Source organism: Notechis scutatus, chromosome 1, assembly GCF_049901735.1.
Source record: "Notechis scutatus isolate UNSWTSFEM ecotype Mainland chromosome 1, rNotScu1.2, whole genome shotgun sequence".
NCBI lineage: Eukaryota > Metazoa > Chordata > Lepidosauria > Squamata > Elapidae > Notechis > Notechis scutatus.
In genome coordinates this window covers 266,051,319-266,075,473 of record NC_142009.1, presented here as the reverse complement: position 1 = coordinate 266,075,473, position 24,155 = coordinate 266,051,319, and positions in this window count along the sequence as shown.

Here is a 24,155-nt window from a genome sequence, read left to right as displayed (position 1 = left end):
GATCTGACCGTGGGACCCCCCAGAAACAGTGAAGGTCACAATGCCTCTGCCAGCAAAAACAGAGATTGTGAGTGCTGTGTGCAGCCCATCTGCACTCCATTTTTGGCTGCAACAACCTCCTACAGCCGTCTGCCAGTGAAACACATGGCCCCCTTGGGCTCCATTTTCCCTGAAGAGGGCTGCAGGATGTCAAGCTGGCCATGCCCACCAAGACCATGCCCACCCCAGCCACACCCATTCAGCCCCCACAAGGTCAAATAATTGCAGCTCTCAATTAAATCAAGTTTGACACCCATGCTGTAGTGAGTTTTAGATGCATCAGTGAGATTGTTGGATGCTGACAAGATCAGATTTTATTTGTTCTGTAAGGACTGCTGGTTTCCTTCCCCTTCCTCTGCCCCTACCAAAATCTTACGGTATCTCTGGACACCTGCATAACTGGATGGAAGCATTCCTGTCAAACAGACAACAAATGGTCAAAATTGGGAGCATCCTATCAAATTCTGTGCCTGTCAATAGTGGTGTCCCCCAAGGCAGTGTTCTAGGACCAAATCTCTTCATACTCTACATAAATGACCTCTGTGATCTTATCAAGAGCAACTGCGTTCTCTTTGCTGATGATGTAAAGCTATTGAACACCACAGACAATACTGCTACCCTTCAAAAAGACCTTGACTATGTATCAGAATGGTCAAACAAATGGCAACTTCAAATCTCAACAAATAAATGTTCTGTTCTATATATTGGCAAAAAAAAATCAGAAAATTAAATACAGGCTGAATAGTCAAGACCTTGTTGATGATCCAAACTCTGTCAAGGATCTTGGAGTACTCATCTCTAATGATCTAAGTGTTAGAGCCCACTGTAACTACATCGCCAAAAAAGGCATTAAGAGTTGTTAACCTAATCTTACGTAGCTTTTCTCTGGTAATATTACACTACTAACTAGAGCATACAAAACATTTGCTAGACCAATACTGGAATACAGCTCATCAGTCTGGAACCCACATTACGTATCTGATATTAACACAGTTGAGAAAGTCCAGAAATACTTCACAAGAAGAGTTCTCCACTCCTCTACTTGTTGCAGAATACCTTATGCCACCAGACTTGAAATTCTAGACCTAGAAAACCTAGGACTACGCCGTCTTCGGTCCAATCTAAGTACAGTATATGAAATCACACCTTGCAATGTCCTACCTGTCAATGAATACTTCAGCTTCAACCATAACAATACAAGAGAAAACAATAGATACAAACTCAAGGTTAATCGCACCAAATTTGATTGCAGGAAAGACGACTTCAGCAACAGAGTGGTCAATGTTTGGAACACTCTACCTGACTCTGTAGTCTCTTCCCCAAACCCCAAAAACTTTAACCTTAGACTTTCTACTATTGACCTCACCCCTTTCCTAAGAGGTCTGTAGGGGGCGTGTATAAGCGCACCAATGTGCCTACCGTCCCTGTCCTATTGTTTCTTTTATTTTTCTTATATGTATCCATCTATTCATAACTATATTTTTACTTATACCTATTATCTTGTAAGTAATTGACAAACCAAATAAAATAAATAAATCTCCCAAGGAACCTCTGAATAAAGGAAGCAGAGCAAGTCGCAGATTATATCCTCCTGATGGGAATCACAATCCGAAACTGTTGTAAGTGGTTCCGTTTGTAACAATATTGCAAAAGAACATGATACATATCAGTTGTAGATTTCCAATAACTATCAAATTAGTCTTCCCATCAGATTGAATAAGCCAATTTGCCACATCATCATCCAGAATTTGAATTATACCCCAGCCCAAATACCTTTTCACTCTTACCACAAAACAGGAGATAGGTTGGAGCAAAGCAGGCACAAACAACAGTCAAACAGCAGCAGAAAGCAGTGAAAGACCAGGTGGATTTTCATTGAAGCAGGATGGTGCAAGTAAGGCAGCAGGACTAATTCTACTTCTTACAGAAAGGGGGGAATCCTGATGCCCCAAAACTACAAGTCACTAGTAGAACTGGGGCTCAAAACACATTTTACCTTTTAAATCATTGTGCAATGGCCACTAGCCCAGTTTACAAGTTACACAAAGGAGAGCTGTGAAAATGCTTCCTAACTACTCTGCTACATTATGAAGGTCTTTTAAATTGTAAAGATTTAGGTCAGGGGTGTCAAACTCACGTCATCACAGCAGCATCGCATATTGGGACACTTTTTTCCCTTTCGCTAAACCAGCATGGCCATCGTGTGACACATCCAGCCTGCAAGCCAGGAGTTTGTCAGCCCTGATTTAGATGTTAACTCCCACAGTCTGTCATTTAATGACTAAAATAAATTTAACTTCTTTAATTGGCCATTTAGTTAATTTGAGAGAAATCAAAGCCCATTAAAGGTGATAAGAATTCAACCCAGAATTCTTCTGTATTCCGCTCCTGTATTGCTTCTCCTTAGTAATATCCCTGGGGTTGGTAGCTGGCCCAAAGTCACCCAGATGCCTCTGTGGAAAATGTAAGACTAGAAATCACAATCTTCTGGTTTATAGTTTTGTGGCTTTAACCACTACACCAATGTCTCTTTTTATGTCTCTTTTTAACAGTTCAATAATTTATAATTTAATATCATAGCATATTTTTTTGTAAAGTAAGTTTAATACTAAATTAATTTTAAGCATTTAATTTTAGTATTGTACTACTTGCATTTAAGTGTATTTTAAACTATCTAGTTTAAATACACTAGTTTAAAAGTGTATTTTAAACTTCTTTCCATTATTAATGGTTATATATGTTGAGTTCTGCAACTCTACCAAAATTAAATAACATTTGTCAGTAATAATAGCACAATTTAACAATTCCTGAATTTCTATAACCATATTCCTTCAAATATATTTTCCTTGTTTAGGCTTAGCAAATAGCATCAGCTGGCTAACCTTTACCCATGTCTGAAGCTAAGCAATTATCCCTAGTTACTACTTGAATGCAGGATAACCAAGGGAATTTTAGGACTATTGATTAGGCTGCAAAATTGAACAAAACATATAGTAGTGCAGTAATACAGTAACAACACATTTTGGATTTTTTTTTACAAGAAAAGGGCATAGTCTTATCAGTACAGTAACCAGGAGCTGAGCTCAATTCAAAGGCATTTCTGTCTTAATAGAGTATTTTAGGACCTATCTTTTGTTAGATAAACATGGTGGTAGTGAGGTCATGGAAGGTTGTGTGAATAAGAATATGAACTTGTCCATTTCTGACTTCTCCATAAGTCTCTTATATTCAGAGTTCTTTAGGGCCTCCTGGCCTATCTCTTAAATTTTATATTCTGATCCTATTCTATCACCCTCAGCTACCGGTGGCAAATTGCCAGGGGATTAAGGAATTCTCCATAAGTAGATAGGACTTAAGAGCTGAATTGTCACAGATGTGATTTAAGTCAGAAGAATTCCATAAATAATCAGAGAGAGTGGGGACAAAAGAGGGGCTTCAGAAATGTTAAAATCTTGCATTCACATTCTGATTCATGTGGAGCTTTCTGGCAAGAAAGATGGTCACATGTGGCAAATCTAATTTATCAGAGTTTCTTTATCAAATTAAAATAACATTAATTGTGTATAAGTGTGTGTGATATTTTGATTGCATTATACAACCAAGTTACAAGAAAATGTTTAAAGAGATCTTTCTTATGAATGGACTCATACAGCAGGGCCTCTTTTCTTTTATTTGAAAATTTTATTTGAGTTTTCACAAAAACAAAATACAAATAAAACATCTTTTTTGAAAATAGCATGGTCCCAGGTTATCACTTCTTCATGCAGACACAAACTCAATTTCATGCTCATTTTTATGTTCTATTCTATATCTTATTACTGTTTTATATTTTCTACATAGTTTTTCCCCTCTTTTAATTTTCTCAACTTTTTTTCCCCATATTTCTCACTTATATTTTTATAAATCATTAATAATAATTAAAATGTTCCCATCCTTTCCTAATTTAATTCTCTCATTCACTTTAATTCATTTATTTATCAACAAACATTCCACTACATTACAGTGAATGTTTTATCCATCATTTTAGTCATATTTTCTAAAATTGTTTCTATTTGTAATATAACAATGCTATCTTATGTACCTTTGCAGAATCCCTTTTACAATTAAATTTTCACCCATTATCTCTAAACAGGCTTATGGTTTCAATCCTTATATCTTTCCCTGTTTCTCTATATCTTGTTTCTGTCTTTTACAACTTCTTTTCCTTACCTTCTTCCCCCTCTTCTTCTCCCTCCCCTTTTTACCCCCTCGTCTCTCTACTTCTAATTCTCTCATCTGTAATCCCTTCTTCTGTTGCTTTCTAATATTATACTTATCTTTCAAACTTTTCTTCTTCTTTTTGGTTGTTTTTTCTAGTCTTAAACCTTTCACTCTCTTTCCCCCTTTTCCTTTTTTCCCCCCACTTAAAATTATTTGATCATTAAAGATAGCTTCTTTTTTGTCCCTGTCTTCTTGTTCTGCAAGCGTTTCTTGTTGTTTCCCATATCAGGGCCTCTTTTCTTCCTTCATCTAGACTGAACTAAAGTGCTTCAGGGTTCCATTCCTCCAACATAGTTAATTCTTCAGGCTACCAGCCTTTTATATTTGAAAAAAAATTCCAATTATTTTCTTCTATTTGTTATTCTCATTTGCTGCAGAGGTAGAAACCCTTTATCAGCTGTAGTTAAAGGCCATACTTCTATTGGTTCTTTGCTTTTATGATTAATTGGATACCTCATTTTGATCTAGGTCTCCTTAAAACATATCATTTATTTCTCTCAGCTCCTAAAGTTAAAACTTTCATGAATGAAGTGTTGACAGTCACAGTTTTCTTATTTATTAATTATTTATTAAACAAGCCACATGCTATTCTGATTGCAACTTTTCATGAACATTTAGAAAATGTTGATATTTTTTCCTGATATTGAATTCTAATATGTGATTTGGAGTCAAAAACATGATATAACAGCACAGGGGAGAAAGTTTTGCATGAATGCAGCTTGCTTTCTTAAGGATGTGTTATTATTTGTGGGTTGAACAATTTGTCTATTGCCCTGCTTACCTTTCCCAGTGATATGATTCATCCGGACATGCTACCAGTATAACGATGTGAATTTAGTTTTGTTCAGGTGGCCTAGAAGTATTTGGGATACATGCCTTGCACAGATGGAATGATATTTATGCGCATATGTCAAGTGTCACTTTGAAAGGATGATGAGTACTAAGAAGTTGGATAATATTCTGTAGTTATAGCTCATTTTCTACATGCCATCTCTTTGGCTAGTTACTAAGCAGAGAAAGAGAAATATATCAAAAAGCTGAAAGTTTTTCATTAAAGAACCAAATCAGAGTTCATTTTAGAATATTTGAAAACACAGTGATGGAAACAGTTTCCTTATATTAGGTTGCTAGATCATCATTCTGGGTTTGTCATTACTTTCTCTTCAAGTTACAAGATAAACAAACTGGACATCAGAAATTAACACTTGACCAAAATTAGATTTTATTTCTATGGTGCATTCCCTAGCTTATAACTCCATGTGGTATTTCAGATTCCATAGGTTGCTATCTGAAATGCTTCCTGAGTCATTTATCTTGAAATTTGGGTATCCAAACATTAGAGGACTTTGTATGGTTCACAACTGACTCTGTCTGATCAGATAATATTAACTCATTTCAAAATATAGATTAGCTTTTTATGATTTTATATCAGTTCATTTGAAAAGGGAGCAAAGCTAGCATTTTCCTTTGCCATTCTAGAACTTGTGGATAATTTGTTCTCCCACTGATGGTAATTCTACTTTTCTTTAATCATCTATGATTTTTTATTTTATCTCCAAAAGATGAAGAGGCAGAACTGAAGTTTGAAACTGATAGAAATAAGGTCAAGATATATCCCTTTATTTGAAGGAATACAACATCTGTAGAACAAGATGAACATGAATTGTATAGTAAGGTATTGAAAGAATTACCTGATAGTCAAGACAAGTTTTAAGTATTTTCTTTGAAAAGTTCTAGTAAAGGGAACTTCCGGTTTTGTCGGCCGCATGAGCGGCAGGGATTTGCGGCTGCGCGATCCCTGCCGCCGCTAGCTGCTTTTGGGGCTCTGACCCAGACGGAGTGGAGCTAGGCTGCCCTGCAGGGGCAGCTGAAGGTAGGGGATCCGGAGAGGGGTTTGGGGTGTTGCAGACCCTCCCCCGACCGGTAGAACCCCTTTTCCCAGGACGGTGCAGCGGCGGTCCGTAATGGCCGCCACAAAGAAGCTGGCAGCCGGGTAAGAATGCGCAGGAGGAAGTGGAGAAAGTGCTTGAAAGGAGAAAGTTTTCTTGGCTCCTAGGACTCTAAGACATATTTAATAAAATTCCTGAAAAGTATGACTTTCTGAATAATACCTGCCAGAAGAGGAAAAAAGCGGCAGTTTGATGGTGCTGAAAGGATAGCTTACCCTCTTTTCCTACGGAATAAATAACTGGATATTAAGAAACCTATTTTTTTAGGTGAAAATTGGTTTTAAGCGATGAGTGGGAAGAGAGAGGATTAAAAAGAAAATATTTGTATGCTAAGACTTTGTTGGAGGAGATGCCTTAAGGATTTGAAGACTAGAATATATTGTAATAAGATTTTAAACAGATTTGGACTTTCTTTCTCTTTGATTGATATTACCCCAGAAGGAGAAAGTGAGAACTCTGCCTTGGTTTGGACTGACTGATAACTTTGGGACTGCTTTATTTTTTTTATTTTCTTTGGAATATTCTGGTTGTTGTAAGAAGAAAGAAGGGGAAAAGAAAAGAAAAGATTTATAATGGCTTTTTCTGTTGAGGAACTGAGAAAAGAATATGAGCAAGCAAAAAAATGGTAAAGATGGTGTGGAAGAAGCTTTCCTTTTTTAGAAATGGCGCTTACTAACTATCAACAAACATTATAACAGATGAAGACAGCAGAGGAACAAGAAAGAAAGGAAGAAGCCATTTTTAATGAATCTCAGAATTTGATCAAGAAAGAAGGAAGAGAGAAAAGAAGAGAACTAAAGGACTTAAGATCTAAAAAAACATTTAAGAAAGGGAAAAATAAGGTGCAAAATCAATATGATGATAGTAAACAAAAGGGAAAGGAACACGACAGAGAAGGGAAGCCAGTAAGGCAGAGGCTAGAAGAAGGGGGGTAGAAAGGTTTGTTGGGAGAAGAAAGAAAGGGAAAAGGTGGAGAAAAGCTACAATGTTTTGAAATTAAATGGAAAAAGGAATTTTTTTTAGGGATAATGGATAAAGTATAATTTCTTCAAAAGATTTTGCAAGGTACATAAGATGAGATGGTAGTATTGTAATGGTTTAAGAGTTGATAAGAGATTAAAATGTTAAAATGTTTAATAATGATTGGTTTTAAAATTTAATAATAGGGGAGGTTTAGAATACTGTTTTAATTAAAGAGTTTAATAAGATTATGGTATTGATGTTATTATAAAATTTTATTATAGTATTTGTTTTTAATATCTGGATTTATTGTCTAATTATGTATTTAATTATTCTGGATGTACTAGTTAGATAGAATGTACCAAGCAAAATCGGATTGGGTATTGGATGTTATTTTAAAGGTTAATTTGATTAATTTAGGGGGGAGATAGAAAGGCATCATACTCTGATTAATGATTTCAGGAGAAACTTCTTTTCTTCTTTTTTATAAGGAATGAGACAAAGGGATGATAAAGAATGGACAAAAGATACAAATATAATGATTCAAACTAAGATGATTAATTAAGATAGAATTAAGAAGAGTGAAATATGTGGAGAAGTTAATATAGAAGACTTAGAATGGTAAATAAAATAAGTAATGATATGTAAGATGAGCATGAATATAATTGAAGTCCATGAAGAGAGAGATACCTGGGTCCAAGTTACTTTCCAAAAAGATTTTTTTTATGTTTTGTGTGTTGTGTGTATATGTTTTTTTGGGGGGGAGAATTAGTAAAAACTTGCAGAAATATAGAATGAGAATAATGGTAACTAAGTCAGAAAGAAATAGATGAAATAATAATAATGATATTGAATAAGTGTAAAGAGAAGTAAAGAGAAATTGAATAAGAGGTTTTTGTATGTTATATGGAAATGGTTTAAAACAGAATCATAATTTATCTGACTTGTTAAATTTACAATGAAAAAAGGTTTAAACATGTAATGAATAATGATGATTTGTGTGTTTTAAAAATTAATAAAACTTGTTTTAAAAAAAAAAAGAAAAAAAGAAAAGTTCTAGTAAAGTGACTGGAGGAGAGGACAGGAGAGGAGAGGAGAGGAGAGGAGAGGGAGAAATCTAGTAAACTTTAGGCAGTCAAGTTGATGCTGTTGTTATTGGGCATTACCTTTTAGTCACTTTACTAAAAAAAACACATGTGTTCCTCATGGTCATAATATTAATATTAAGGCAGTGCATAAAATTCTTTTGTGTTGCTACTTTTTGACTCAGTGCAATCGGAATTTCACAAATGTTCTCACCCAGCATATTAAATAACAGCAGTAATTTAAGAAATCTGATTTTTTTTTTCATGGTTAGGTGAAACCTCTGCTATCTTTTAAAGTAGCCTTTCCACTCCTTCCATTTCTACTGTCAGTGGTCTATCTGACTGAGAAGGATGACTATGAAGAGGGTTTGGTGGTTCATTTTTAACTCCTTTTCATAACCCACAGAAGGACATAAGCAAGATGTATCATTGATCCTCTGCAGATGAAATTTCACAAGACAAAGGACACTGGGGTGCATAGGAGGAGATAAGACTGTTTTATTAGTTACTGTCATATCTCTCTGTTGGCTTAGCCTAGACAATCTTTGTCTTGCTTTTATTAAAACTCTCAGCTTTTAGTAAAAGAAAAAAGGACTTTACCGTTAAAGCAAAACTAAAGGTGCATAGCAATACTAAAAGGTAAAAGTGGAGGCATGAGTTATAAAATCAGTAAAAATAGAATCTAGTTCTATTCCAGATCCAGTGGAGTCATTACTTGATTCATGAAATTTTTATGAAAGTTTGGTCTTGGGATAGTTCTGTCCATTTGACTACATTTGAATAGCAAGAAGGTAAGTTATAGCATCAGGTTCCTTCCCAATCAGCATGTTTACTCAAACTATTGTAATTAATCAAACTATTACTTATGTAATAGTTTCCTTGTTTTGAATTAGTATGGCATACCATTTCTTTATTCTATATAGCGTCAGGATTTTATCCCAAATGATAAAATAATATTATTATGACAAAGTGATGATGATTTGTTAAGAATTCTGGAGTAATATTCTGTAGTTATAGCTCATTTTCTACATGCCATCTCTTTGGCTAGTTACTAAGCAGAGAAAGAGAAATATATCAAAAAGCTGAAAGTTTTTCATTAAAGAACCAAATCAGAGTTCATTTTAGAATATTTGAAAACACAGTGATGGAAACAGTTTCCTTATATTAGGTTGCTAGATCATCATTCTGGGTTTGTCATTACTTTCTCTTCAAGTTACAAGATAAACAAACTGGACATCAGAAATTAACACTTGACCAAAATTAGATTTTATTTCTATGGTGCATTCCTAGCTTATAACTCCATGTGGTATTTCAGATTCCATAGGTTGCTATCTGAAATGCTTCCTGAGTCATTTATCTTGAAATTTGGGTATCCAAACATTAGAGGACTTTGTATGGTTCACAACTGACTCTGTCTGATCAGATAATATTAACTCATTTCAAAATATAGATTAGCTTTTTATGATTTTATATCAGTTCATTTGAAAAGGGAGCAAAGCTAGCATTTTCCTTTGCCATTCTAGAACTTGTGGATAATTTGTTCTCCCACTGATGGTAATTCTACTTTTCTTTAATCATCTATGATTTTTTTTATTTTATCTCCAAAGGATGAAGAGGCAGAACTGAAGTTTGAAACTGATAGAAATAAGGTCAAGATATATCCCTTTATTTGAAGGAATACAACATCTGTAGAACAAGATGAACATGAATTGTATAGTAAGGTATTGAAAGAATTACCTGATAGTCAAGACAAGTTTTAAGTATTTTCTTGAAAAGTTCTAGTAAAGTGACTGGAGGAGAGGAGAGGAGAGGAGAGGAGAGGAGAGGAGAGGGAGAAATCTAGTAAACTTTAGGCAGTCAAGTTGATGCTGTTGTTATTGGGCATTACCTTTTAGTCACTTTACTAAAAAAACACATGTGTTCCTCATGGTCATAATATTAATATTAAGGCAGTGCATAAAATTCTTTTGTGTTGCTACTTTTTGACTCAGTGCAATCGGAATTTCACAAATGTTCTCACCCAGCATATTAAATAACAGCAGTAATTTAAGAAATCTGATTTTTTTTCATGGTTAGGTGAAACCTCTGCTATCTTTTAAAGTAGCCTTTCCACTCCTTCCATTTCTACTGTCAGTGGTCTATCTGACTGAGAAGGATGACTATGAAGAGGGTTTGGTGGTTCATTTTTAACTCCTTTTCATAACCCACAGAAGGACATAAGCAAGATGTATCATTGATCCTCTGCAGATGAAATTTCACAAGACAAAGGACACTGGGGTGCATAGGAGGAGATAAGACTGTTTTATTAGTTACTGTCATATCTCTCTGTTGGCTTAGCCTAGACAATCTTTGTCTTGCTTTTATTAAAACTCTCAGCTTTTAGTAAAAGAAAAAAGGACTTTACCGTTAAAGCAAAACTAAAGGTGCATAGCAATACTAAAAGGTAAAAGTGGAGGCATGAGTTATAAAATCAGTAAAAATAGAATCTAGTTCTATTCCAGATCCAGTGGAGTCATTACTTGATTCATGAAATTTTTATGAAAGTTTGGTCTTGGGATAGTTCTGTCCATTTGACTACATTTGAATAGCAAGAAGGTAAGTTATAGCATCAGGTTCCTTCCCAATCAGCATGTTTACTCAAACTATTGTAATTAATCAAACTATTACTTATGTAATAGTTTCCTTGTTTTGAATTAGTATGGCATACCATTTCTTTATTCTATATAGCATGTCAGGATTTTATCCCAAATGATAAAATAATATTATTATGACAAAGTGAGTGATTTGTTAGGGAATTCTCAGAGGGTAATATCATTGATAATGTCAGTTGGAGATAATTGTTTAAAAAGTTAGTATGGAGATCCTTCACAGAGATTTCAGTGAGAAAATTGTCAGGACACAATTGTCTCTCCAGTGAGAATGGGGGGATATGTGTGATCTAAAAATAATTTGTGATTCACAGTGTTTCTGGAAAGATGATACGAGGACTTCTCATTACCTATGGCATATATACAATGTCGCTACAAGGCAATTCACTGAAGTTATATGTTGCTGTTTGGAGGCAGTTATAGATATTGGATGTGGTGGCTCAGTGGCTAAAACGCTAAGATTGTTGATCAGAAAAGTCGGCAGTTCGAATACCTAGCATAACCACTTATTGGAGTGTCCCAGCATCTGCCAACCTAGCAGTTCAAAAACATGTAAAAATGCAAGCAGAAAAATAGGGACCACTTTGGTGGGAAGGTAACAGCATTCTGTGAGTCTTCAGCATTTAGTCATGCTGACCACGGAAACGTCTTTGGACAGAGCTGGCTCTTTGGCTTGTAACGGAGATGAGCACTGCCCCAGAATCAATTAGCATGTATGTGTGAGGGGAATCTTTACCTTTACCTATAGATATTTCTATGCTAGATATCCTGTCCCATCAGACGAAGTAGTAAATCTCTGTTCCACATATATGATTAAGTGTGAAGTATACATGAAGTATGAGAGAACCAGTTTGGTATAATCATTAGGGAAATCAAACTAGAAACTAGAAGACTGTGAATTCTAGTCCCACCTTAGGTAGAAAGCCTAAATTGAGTGATCTTGGACTAGTCACTTTCTCTCCACCACCCCAGGGAGGAGACAATGGCAAACCAATCCTGACAATCTTTTTCAAAACAATTGCATGGACTTGTCCAGGCAATCTCCAAGAATCAGACACGATTGAAAGAAGGGGAAAAAATGTTTTTGAATTTCATCAGTATCAAAAGTAACCAATTTCTCCTCCCAAAACTCCTAGAATAGGCCAACCTGCAACCTTTCAAGACTGATATATTAATATATTCAGCAACTAAACAAGTGAGTGAGTAATCGGCAAAGTCTTAAGCTGATTTTGCAAAACCTCAGAACAATTCTACTATATCACACTCCAGTATGTGGTCGATAAATATATATTCCATCAGCACTCTGTTTCCCAATGTTATAATGATCTGGAGCCACTGTTTCAGTTTGTGGGAAGGACACTAAACAAGTACCATTCTATAAACATTATGTCACTCTTCAGAATAAAAATGTATATACATCTTTCATTAATATTTAGAGTTCTGGCATAGCTTTTCTTGTAAATGGTATAGCTTCTTGGTTTTCAGCCAGCAGTGGGGGGTGGAATTGGCTTGAACAACCCACCAGAGCCAGACATGGAAAACAGCTTGGCAGCAGTTATTTGCAAAGATATTCCCTTTCATCAAGACATTTTCAGTATTGTGCTGTAGTCAGGTTTCCACTTTGCTCTACCAAGAGCTTCACCTCCAACACTTGTCTACGAGATTAGTTCTGCTAATTTTTGACAGCTTCCAGTGTCAGGATAGAATGGATCTTTCATGAATTCAGTGGCCAGACCCAAAACCCCATGTGAAAATGATTCAAGATTCAAAAACCCTATGTGAAAATGTTCCAAAAACTCTGATGCTAGATGGGATCATATTTTCCAACAAATCAGAGGGTTTTTTTTGCAAAAGGCTACAAATCTGAGCGTTGAATCTAGCTTTGATTTTCCATTTAACCAATGAAGCCGTTTCAATATAAGTTTGACATGTGGTCACATCATACACAAGTTTATGTGACTGCCTTGTTCTTTCTTTGCATTTCTATATACTTTTATGTTTGGTTTAGGCTTCTCTTTGGTTTTTTCTTTCAATAAGCAGGCTGAACTGCACCATGCTGGTTTGCTTATATCACATTAATTTCAAATGATATAAACAGTTGAAAAGCAATATTGATTTTAAAAAATGTTTTTGAAATAAACAGATTATTTTCAGAGTTTGGTGTTTTGATGTTGCCTTCTACTTGGTATATTTTACAGAAATTGTATATCTGAGAGGATAAAAAATTGATTTAATTTCACAGGAGAAAATAATTTTGTGTTCATAATGTGGATTCCTAATGGTTCCATTCTAGATTGTATTTTCTTCCACAGTACGATTGTGTAAGTTAATTAGTTAAGTTCAGGTTTGATTTCCTCTTCTTTATCTTCTTGATGATAATGGCTGCCTTGTGTTCTTCTTCTTTTTTTTAATAATAAAAATAATTTATTTAACATTTATGCAATTAAAAACAAACAATTACACACACATATGTATACATATATACATTTTACAGCACTTATTGAGCAATGGTTACATTTATTTTTTCTTATCATTGATGCGTTTTAACTTATTATAACAACTCCTTTGTCCTTTTAATGTTTTTAATTCTCTAAACACTTTATAATTAGTCTCACATCTCCCTTATTTTCACTACCTTGTCCAATTATCAGATATTACCTTTTCTTTTAACCAATCATACCAGATGTTCCATACTTTGTAATAATCACTGTCTTGATTATTTTTTAATAATTTGGTCAGACTATCCATCTCAACATACTCATGTATTTTTTTAATTTTCACATCTTCTGGCTGCCTTGTGTTCTTCAAAACTATTTTTATCAGGTTAACTCACTAGATATGAATTCATGCGGGAATGGACAAAAATAAGTAGCTTACACCATGAGGTCATTTTGCTAGTACCATTTCATAAACTTGAATCTCAAGAGAATCATGAGAAAACTCACTCTAGCCTTTCCTGAACTTTCTCTTCAGATGCTCATAAAAGAGCATTTCCCTAACTTAACCTGAAAAACTAATCTGTGAGTCTTAGCTCCACCTTAGCCATAAAATCCATCTGGATGACCTTGGCTTAGTCACTCCCTCTCAGCTCAGCTCTCTTCATAGGATTATTGCTGTGGGGAAAATAGGAGGAAGAACGACTATTAGATATGTTAGCCTCCTTGAGTTATTTATAAAAATAATATAGATGGAATAAAAATAAATAAATAAAATAAAATAAAATACTGTCAGACCTCATTCCCAGACTTCAGTTCGAATTTTGTGTATTAGAGTAATAGTGTTTTCAATGATAACCCAACCATGTACTACACCTGCTTCAAAGTGGAGAAAATCTATAATCTTAATTACCATTGCCTGGAAATTGAGTCATGGCGACTGAACTCAACTTCCAGACAACTCTACCTGGATGACTGAGAATCTTCATCAACTTTAGCATCATTTAACACCACCATTATTTTGAAGCAAGTTCAAGTGATTTATTGTGGGAATGCCCTAAGATACATGGACTTTTATCATATTTTTAACAGAAGAATTTATGATTATGCTCAGTAGTAATGAATACACTGTTCAACATAAATTAGAAATTACTGCCAGGCATATAAAGATGAACAATAAATATAAAGCAGAAACCTTGGCAAATAAAACACCAGATGGTAATGAATGCATTTTGTAGCTTTGCTTTAGTGGGACATGAATGCAGAAAGGATATAGATAACTGTTAGCTGAGATCCCCAGATAACCAGATAGTCTGTGTTAGGGATAACGTTGTTTACCCTAACTGGTTTGGGTAAAAATAATAAATAAGGTATCATGGTTTGTTAGTTAAAGTGTGTGTAACTTTAACTGCAAGAATGTAATTAAGGGTGTGGTTGTAAAAGCACTATATAAGAAGAGAGGCAATTCCAGCTCGCTCTCTCTGGCTGACTGATCCCTAATTACTGTATGGATTGATGACAGCGTTCTTGCTGAAACGGGGAGAGAAGAAGGAGTGTTGTTTTTCTCAACGGTGAGAAAATAAAGATTGGACAGATTTATTGTAAGTGAACTGACATTGGCTATTCAACACGGACTTTGCAAATAGAGTATCCCGACAAGACTTGACTGAAATTGATATATGACTAATGGACCGCTTATTTGACTATGCTATAATTCTTAAATGGAATAAACTATATTTTTGATAGCACAAGCGTATCTGTATTTTTACTGCATGTTAACTAGAAAACTTATCTCACACATTTACCTGTCTTCCTATCTGACTTCGCTGCACGTTCTGTTTAGTTTGTTTTCCTTAACACCGTTGGGGAATCCAGGCTTAACAGTCTGAATTGAGTAGATCATCAGAAATAAACAAATAGTCAAAATAGAACTTACCGTATATACTTCGAGTATAAGTCGACCGAATATAAGCCGAGGCACCTAATTTTACACAAAAAACTGGGAAAACTTATTGACTCGAGTATAAGCCGAGGTGGGAAATGCAGCAGCTACTGGTAAATTTCAAAAATAAAAATAATTAATTTGGGAAACGATCTCACTATCATGAAAGGTTTAATTGATTCACTAACCCAAAAGAAGAAGATGATGATGACAGCGGAGGCAGGAGTCACTCTCTTCCCCTCCCTCGGAGGCCCCCTGAGTCAGGAGTCACTACCGCGGCGCGGCCCCAGTCCCGCCGCCTCGGGAAGGGAAAGGCAAAGCGCTTTTGCCTTTCCCTTCCCGGCTGGGGCTGTTGGGAGTCGCTGCCGCCGGAGGCCGTGACTCCACACCATTTTTTTTTTCAGAGGGAACTGACTCGAGTATAAGCCGAGGGGATTTTTTCAGCACAAAAAATGGGCTGAAAAACTAGGCTTATACTCGAGTATATACAGTATCTTATGCAGAGGAACATATATACGTGTGTGTGTGTGTATACACACACACACACACACACATGTGAGAACACAAACATCTAGTAACATGAATGGTGGCTTTTATTTATAATTATTGTAGACTTACATTCACTTTACATCATGAATACTAAAGATGGTAGTTTTGAAAATTGCATACTTACACAAGTTACCAATTTCTGTATGATGTATTGGTAATAAGAACAGGCAATGGTGATGCATTTGCAGGAAAATCTAAAAGCTTGTAAAATACTACCATAGATCAGAATAGAAAAGAAAGCACAATAAATTATAAAGTGATTGAAATGATGCAGTAAGTGAACCATATATGGTAAAAGCTGCTTATTCTCTAAAGCAATGAATAAAACTCTATACAAATTTGATATAAAGAAAAATATAAGTAATTATTGGGATTTCTGACAATATGTTCCAAACAGTGGCATCTTTATAAAAGAGAGTGTCTCCGAAAAATAATAGTGGACACGACCTCCATGATTGAAGTCACATTCTTTCTTTCTTTTTTTTAATGTGGCACTATCTTGACTTTTCATACACTGGGATATTTATCTTTTCTAGAATGTTTTGGAATCTAGAAAATGTAACAGGAGAAACTATAGCTGATTGCTGTGTGCAGTACACAGTTTCAAGGTAGAGACTAAAGCATTCAATACAAGCACAGATAAAATCAAACAAGTAGCAATGTGGATTTTGGAAATAAAAAAGAAAACACTTTAATCAGGATATGTTTGTTGCAATAGAAGGGAGGGGAGAGAACTATTAAACAAACCATGTAGTTTTCTTGGCTCAGTTAAGTGGCAGCATCTAGCCAACTTTCCTTGGCTGACCTTGAAAAGCTAAATAAGATCAGACCTGGTTAGATCAGACTTGGATGGGAGGCCATCAGGAAACTGTAGGCTAGACTGGGAATACCCTGGAGGAAGCCAATCACATGCTACTCCTTTATTCTTGCTAAGAAAATAACATGGACGTATAATGTAATTCATCTTCAGGAAAGATCCAATATGTTAGAATTCAGGACATTTTCTTAAATATGAATAGGAGATCCAAAGTAAGAGGCGTGCCCAGCATGAATTTTGCCAATGTATTTGATTTACTTGGTATTTCTAAGTCAATGTTAATCCTTAGTATTTCATCTCCATAATATTTCCTTCTTAAATTACAAATCGTTGAGGCTGGTTCATTCAAGCATTAGTGATTTACTCAATAAGTACTCGTGGCTGATATAGATTAAAACCATCCTGATTCAAGATCCACACTTCAATGGCATTCTTACTCTTATCACAACTGTACACATCCTCTTGATTCCAGTTGTACTGTACAATATACCAACATTGTATTTCCAGGACAATTGTATTTTTGGCTCTTACTTTGCCTTTGTTTGAACTCCTAATATTTAGACCCAGGACTTTTCTAATCCCACCTTTAATTTTTGATTTGCCTTTGTTTCAATGGCACAACTAAATGGTTTTTTTGTGAGGGGGCATGGACAGCAGCAAATCAGAATGAACCTTTCTCATTGTAGCCATTTATAATCTTCATTGCCAGAATTAAGATTAATTGGGCTGTCAGCATGAAACCACCAATGTCAATTTCCCCTTTTTACTTTTCCCTGTCAAAATAAATTGAGTAGTCATCACTTAATACTAAGCTTTGAAGGACTTCTACATGGGAAAGTACATGCCACTGAAAGCGATGAATTTGGAAAGCACTATCTCAGCCATGTTATTCCTATGAACTGGAATTTCTTCAGGGATTTGGCAGATTTAGTAGGGATTAAAACTCAAAGCACTGCAGAGGAATGTTATCTACAGAAATGGAGAGGATCTCTATGGAGATTCTCAACCATCTAGGTCATGGTTGTCCCAATGGTGCTTTTTCAAAAGGCAAATGGACATTCGTGGTTTTTTCTTTGAAAACATTTCACTTCTCATCCAAGAATTCAAGAAATGTCATGGACGAGAAGCAAAACATTTTCAGAGAACAAGCCAAGAAAATCCAGAGATCTTTTAGCAAAGCATCTTTGGGACATTATCCAGGGAACAACTTCAGAGCATCTTTTTTTAAAAAAATTATTTCAAGTGCACTGACTTGTACTACATGAAATCTCATGCAGTAAAGCTCTACTTAATGTTATTTATCAAGCCAATGTTTGCGAACTAGAAATGTGTTTATAGTCCACTGTAATCTTGTCCTAACTTTTAAATTCTTTTTAAATTTCATTCATGGAATGACTCCAAATGAACTGCCAGATGGTATTGGTGGATAGATAGATGGCTTCAGAAAAGCTGTGTGGGGAGTTCTTTGATTGATTGCTATTTGCCTAAGCGATTGCCAAGCAGTTCCAGAGTTAAAGATCAGAATGGAAAATTAAACAAAAAATCCAAAATAGAGCATTTCTTTTGCAAAAAAAAACCAAAATGTATGTCCATTCAGTCACTAGGAATTGACCTCAACTTGAGGGAAATTATCTTTTTTTAAATCTATTTTCTTGCCTCTTCCTCTTTTCATTATTTAATTTTTCATACCTTTAAAGGCACTCAGTTCTCTGATAGAGAGAGTCCATGGGGAGGGGGGGGGGGACTAAAAAAATCAAGATGATGGCAATAATCATGCAACTGTAGCCCTGCCTCTTTTTACAAGCATCATGACGCACATAAAATAAGTCATATAGTCTAACCCCATGCCCAAGCAGGAGACCCTACTCCATTTCTGACTTTTAGTTGAGTTCTCTAGCCTTTGCCAGAAAAAAGAACATAGGATAGATAATGCTTTGCAATTTCTCCTTCATTTCTCCTTCCACAACAAAGGATATATTTGCTCTGCTTTTATTCCCATAGCATTGTGTTAATAGGAAAATGCATCTCATAGCAAATGTGAATAGGATATATGAGTTCTGACAGATTGGCTTTTTTGTTTCCCATGGTCAAAGTTCCAACCCAAACCTTGTGATGCACACTCCTCTGTCTCAAAATCCACCCAACAGCACAATCTCTGCCAGTCATCTCTGATGTCTGTGATACAACAATGGGACCAGTCATAGTAATGTGAGCAAGCCACATCTTCCCAGGTTTTTTTGGGGAGAGAGCACCCCTGTCCCTTGAATCCTTAATAATAAGAGTGCTTTCACATGTGCAAAATACTTCTTAAGCATCACAACAATACATCATTTGATTTTTCTGATACTCTTCTAAGATGTAATCTTGCTATTCCGATAAAAAAGAAGGTAGGGTTTAGAGGGAAAGATTGGAGCTTCCCCATCAGAGAGAATTTTCAAGCTAGGATTTCTTGCTTCTCAGCTCAGTTTCCAAGCCACTGCATTGTAACAGTTCTTAATGAATGGAAATGATCAAGGACAACGTAATGAGTTCCAGTACCTGAGAAAAATAGGTAGTTGCCACACTGTATCATGGATATACATGCGTATTCCTTTATATACACGATAGCTAGAGAGGAAAGTAAGCAAATAGAGACAGACAGACAGACGCGATAATTCTATATTACTGTTTTTTAAATAGTAAATTTGAGTTTCCAGCATCAGTGACTAGCCTCATCCTTGAGTCTGAATACAGACTATTGGAGCAGAACAAATTAAGTGATTTATTTATTGAGATTATTTATAAAGTTGTCTGTCAAACAAGGTGATCCTAGGCAAGCATACAGAGCATCCAAAGCAACAGAACACCTTAAAAATGAGTAATTCTGAAAAAAGTAATGTATCACATGCCAGGAGTCAAAACATTATTCCCTTTTGAATCTCCAAAACAGTAACTCAACTAACCAGCACACATCACCTCCCAGTCCAAATGCCTATGGGGACATCCAGATCTTTAACACTTTGCAAAAGAGTCTCAGGGCCATGGCCATGTGGACCTCTTGGAGAGAACATTCCACAGGGCAGGTACAGCAACAGAGAGAACATAACTTCCATGTCCCACAAGGTGACATAATAGATGGAAATGGCTAATTGTGCCAGTTCTGGCAGGACATGAAGAGACAGGCAAATAATCTGGCCCTATGCCCTATGGGTGATAAACAGTATACAAGTAGCCCTTGACTTACAATAATTCATTTAATTGTTCCAAAGGAACTTTTAAAAATGGGACTTATAACCATTTCTCATACATACAACAATTACAGCATCCCTATGGTCACATGGAAATGGGTTCAAATTTATGACTACTTCAGTGTCCCTGGGTCATGTGCTCACCTTTTGCAACCTTTTGACAAGCAAAGTCAATGGGAAGGCCAAATTCACTTAACAACCTTGTGACTACCTTAACGACTGCAGTGATTCAATTAACAACTCTACCAAGAAAGGTCGTAAAATAGGGCAAAAGTCACTTTAAAAATGTCTCACTTAGCAACAGAAATTTTGGGCTCTATTGTGGTCATGAGTCAATGGCTATCTGTACTTGTTTATTCATTTAAAGGAAATATATGGCTGCCCATGACCTTGTGTCTCTTACAAAAATAGTAATAAAGGCATAAAGTTTATTTATTTATTTATTTGATTTGTCCATCGCTTACAAGATAATAGGTATAAGAATAAACATGAGTATGAATACAGGAAATAGGTATAAATAAATGGGGACAATAGGACAGGGACGGTAGGCAGATTATGCACTTATGCCTCTTACAGTCCTCTTAGGAATGGGGTGAGGTCAATAGTAGACAGTTTAAGATTAAAGGAGTGGGGGTTTGAAGATGTAACAACAGTCAGGTAGTGCATTCCAGGCATTGGCCACTCTATTGCTGAAGTCGTACTTTCTGAAATCAAGTTTGGAGCGGTTTACATTGAATTTGTATCTGTTGTGTGCTCTTGTATTGCTGTGGTTGAGGCTGAAGTAGTCATTGACTGGTAGGACATTATAGCAGATAATTTTGTGTACTACACTTAAGTCCAACTGTAGGCGACGTAGTTCTAGGTTGTCCAAGCCCAAAATTTGAAGCCTGGTGGTGTAGGGTATTCTGTTGCGAGCAGAGGAGTGCAGTGCTTTTCTTGTGAAATACTTCTGGACTCGCTCAATTGTATTAATGTCCAATATACAGTGCGGATTCCAGACAGGTGAGCTGTTTGTTACCCTGTGCTAAGATAAATAATTTTGATAAATAAATAAAATAAATAAATTGACATGGTAGAACAGCCAAATATCTTATGGAAGGCTGCCCCACAAATAACCTGGACCCATGCCATTAGGGCTTTAAAGGTAATGATTAGCACCTTGAATTACACTTTAAAAGAAAGAAGTGCAGCTTGTACAGAAGTTATGTAACTGTGGAACACCAGCATACTAGCTAAGGAATTCTGGGAGTTGAAGCCCACATATCCTTAAGTTGCTTTAAGAAAAATACTGCTATCGCCTGAAGATAGCAGGGTTCTTTCATGCAGATCAGTTGCAGCTCTTCTTAATTTGAACAACTTCCGTTAAAGATTTTACCTGGCTATGGAAAACTAATACATAGCAACATATCAGTCCAAGTGCCCACTTTAATAAGATCATATTAAGCAAGTTAAGAGTGCAGAAGAAGGCTATGCAAATTTCCCACAGAAAGGTAGATGGAATTACCTTTCTCATTTGTTGTGTTAACCTCTGCTGTTTGCTTGGAGCAGAGATACAAAGTGGTAAATATCCCTTGTGGGTTAAAAGACGAAGGAGCAAAAAAACCATACAAATGAATGAATAGCTCAGATAGATGCAAAAAATAAATCAAGCCTGCCAAATAAGCGAAGCAGGAAGAAGGCTTTTGGACAATACAGGTAATCCTCAACTTACTGTCATTCCTTTAATTAGTGACCAAAGTTAAAAAGGCACTGAAAAAAAGGGACTTGTGACCGTTTTTCACATGTATGACCGTTGCAGCATCCCCATGGTAAGATGATAAAAATTTGGATGCTTGGTCACTGCTTCATACTTATGACTGTTGCAGTCATGTGATCACCTTTTGTAACCTTGTGACAAGGAAAGTCAATGGGGAAGTCAGATTTACTTAAGAACTGTGTTACTGTTGTGGTTAGCAGTCAGCAGGTGCAGATGGCTGAGGAGAGCGATGACTCTGATGAGGGGCCAGGACCATCAGGGAGTGGACTGCTTGCCTTCAGAGATTGTGGGGGCTGGCAGCAGTGACGAGGAGGTTCCCGAGGAGCCTGTGCCAAGTGCATGTGCACAAAGGATTACTTGGAGGAAAGAACAATTACAGCAGCACAGGCGACTCGGGAGTAAGGCTGCAAGGTAATGGCCCTCCCTCAAGAAGATAAAAGCCAGATTTGAAAAAGTGTTCTTTGCAGAAAGCAAAGAAGCTCTGAAACTCAACTGGTGGACATATTAGTTCGTGTTTGGAGAATTCTGTAAATTAGCTCTTATCTCTGGGCTTTTTGCAGCCTTGACAAACAACCTGGCAAGGCTCTTTCTTGTTGGAGCGGAATTGTTGGAAATCAGCCTTTTAACTGTAAAGGAACAGAATTGTGATTAAACCTTAAAAGGTGGGGGCTGCTGCCTTTGTCTGTGTTTGCTCTCTGGGAACCCGGTTGGGTCAGAACAGTTACTAACTTAACAGCTGCTCTGATTCACTTAACAGCTGTGGTGAGAAAGGTCATAAAATGGGAAAACCTCACTTAAAACTGTGTCAGAAATTATCACAATCTTGGAGCAGTACGGACTAAGTTTTTAAACACAAATATTTCAGGTATGGGCAAAGAGGCAGTTGTACAAGTAACATTCTAGAATCTCTTTGCTGATCTTTATCCATATTAGTAAAGCTTTGCAGCTCCAGTGGCCTAGGGGTGGAGCTCTCACCTCACAAACAGGAGGCTGTGAGTTTGGTTCTAGGTAGAGGCTAATATTTGGAATATAGACTCTCCTGCTCGAGCAGAGGGTTAGACTAGATGACCTCCAAGGTCCCTTCCAACTCTGTTATTCTATGATCATTCCTCACTTTTTAATATCTGATTAATAGCTGATGACTCCTAAAATGTTATTTTAGTATAACCTTGAAGATGCTGTAAATAATGTGTGCCTTTATCACTTTGTCTTCTCTATTGAAACTGAAAAATAATTCATTGTCTCACTGCTATTTTGGTGAAAAGGTGCATACAGAATGAAGAAAGATATGAAGCAGGTCAAAATAAACACAAATAACAAGAACTGAACTTTTACTGCTCTGATGTTAATTCACCTACTTAGAGGAGATATTCTATTCGCACACAGCAAATTTAAAAAATTGCACTGAAATCAATGCAATCTAATTGCTTTATATTTGGTTTAAATATAAAAATCTGTTACATTTTCAAATAAAGGAGAATTCTCCTATGTGGATAAGGAAGGGTGTACTTAATAAATGATACACTGAAGAATAAATATGTCATTTATTAGTTACAGATTCAGCCAATCCAATTTAGAAAAAAATATTTTTGTTAACCATATCCTATTGAAAGAAGAGAAACGGGAATTTAATAAATACCTGAAGATTTTTTTAAAAAAAAAATAAGAATGGATAAAATGGAAATGAAATAGTAAAATGCCGTTTTGAATATATAACAGAGAAGAAACAATTCCAAAAATAAACAATAAATGAGTCTCTACAGAAACAAAAATAAATTGTGGGGATTTTTCACTGTTTTTAACAACTGTGTTTACAGAAGGAGCCATGTCAGTCCAGCCAAAGTTAGCTATGATTAAATACCAGCAAAACTAATAGAACCATTCAATTACAACTATGTAAGTCCCCGTTTGTTAGTGAAATTTACAGCACTATTGTGTAAGTGTCTATTAAGAAGCAAATTTCAGGGAATTCAAATTCTTACTATTAAGAGAGATATGTAAGTCACTATTCTGTTAAGTGTCAAAAGGGTCATATATTCCAAGGGAAAGGTGTGTGTGTTTTTGTGTGTGTGTGTATGTGTGTGTGTGTGATATAATGTCATTTCTGTCATTTTTTTTACAGTGAGATATTTGTTTGTTTATTCATATACAGGTAGTCGGTGGTGTGGTGGCCTAAAGGTGAAGATGCTTACCTCCCACTCGGAAGGTTGAGAGTTCAATCCTAGGCAGCAGCAGACGTTTCTTTATCAGAGTGCAAAGAAAAAAATATCTGCTGCGAACTCCATGTAGGCGTCAGGAAAGGGATCTGTCCAGTAAACGTTCAGCTCCATTCCCAATCCCACTCCATATAAATGGCTTAAGGGGTCATAAAAAGAAGAAAAATGCATATACGGGTAGTTCTTGACTTACAACCACAATAGACCCCCAAATTTCCATTGCTAAGCAAAACATGAAGTGAAGTTTGCCCCATTTTACAACCTTTCCTGCC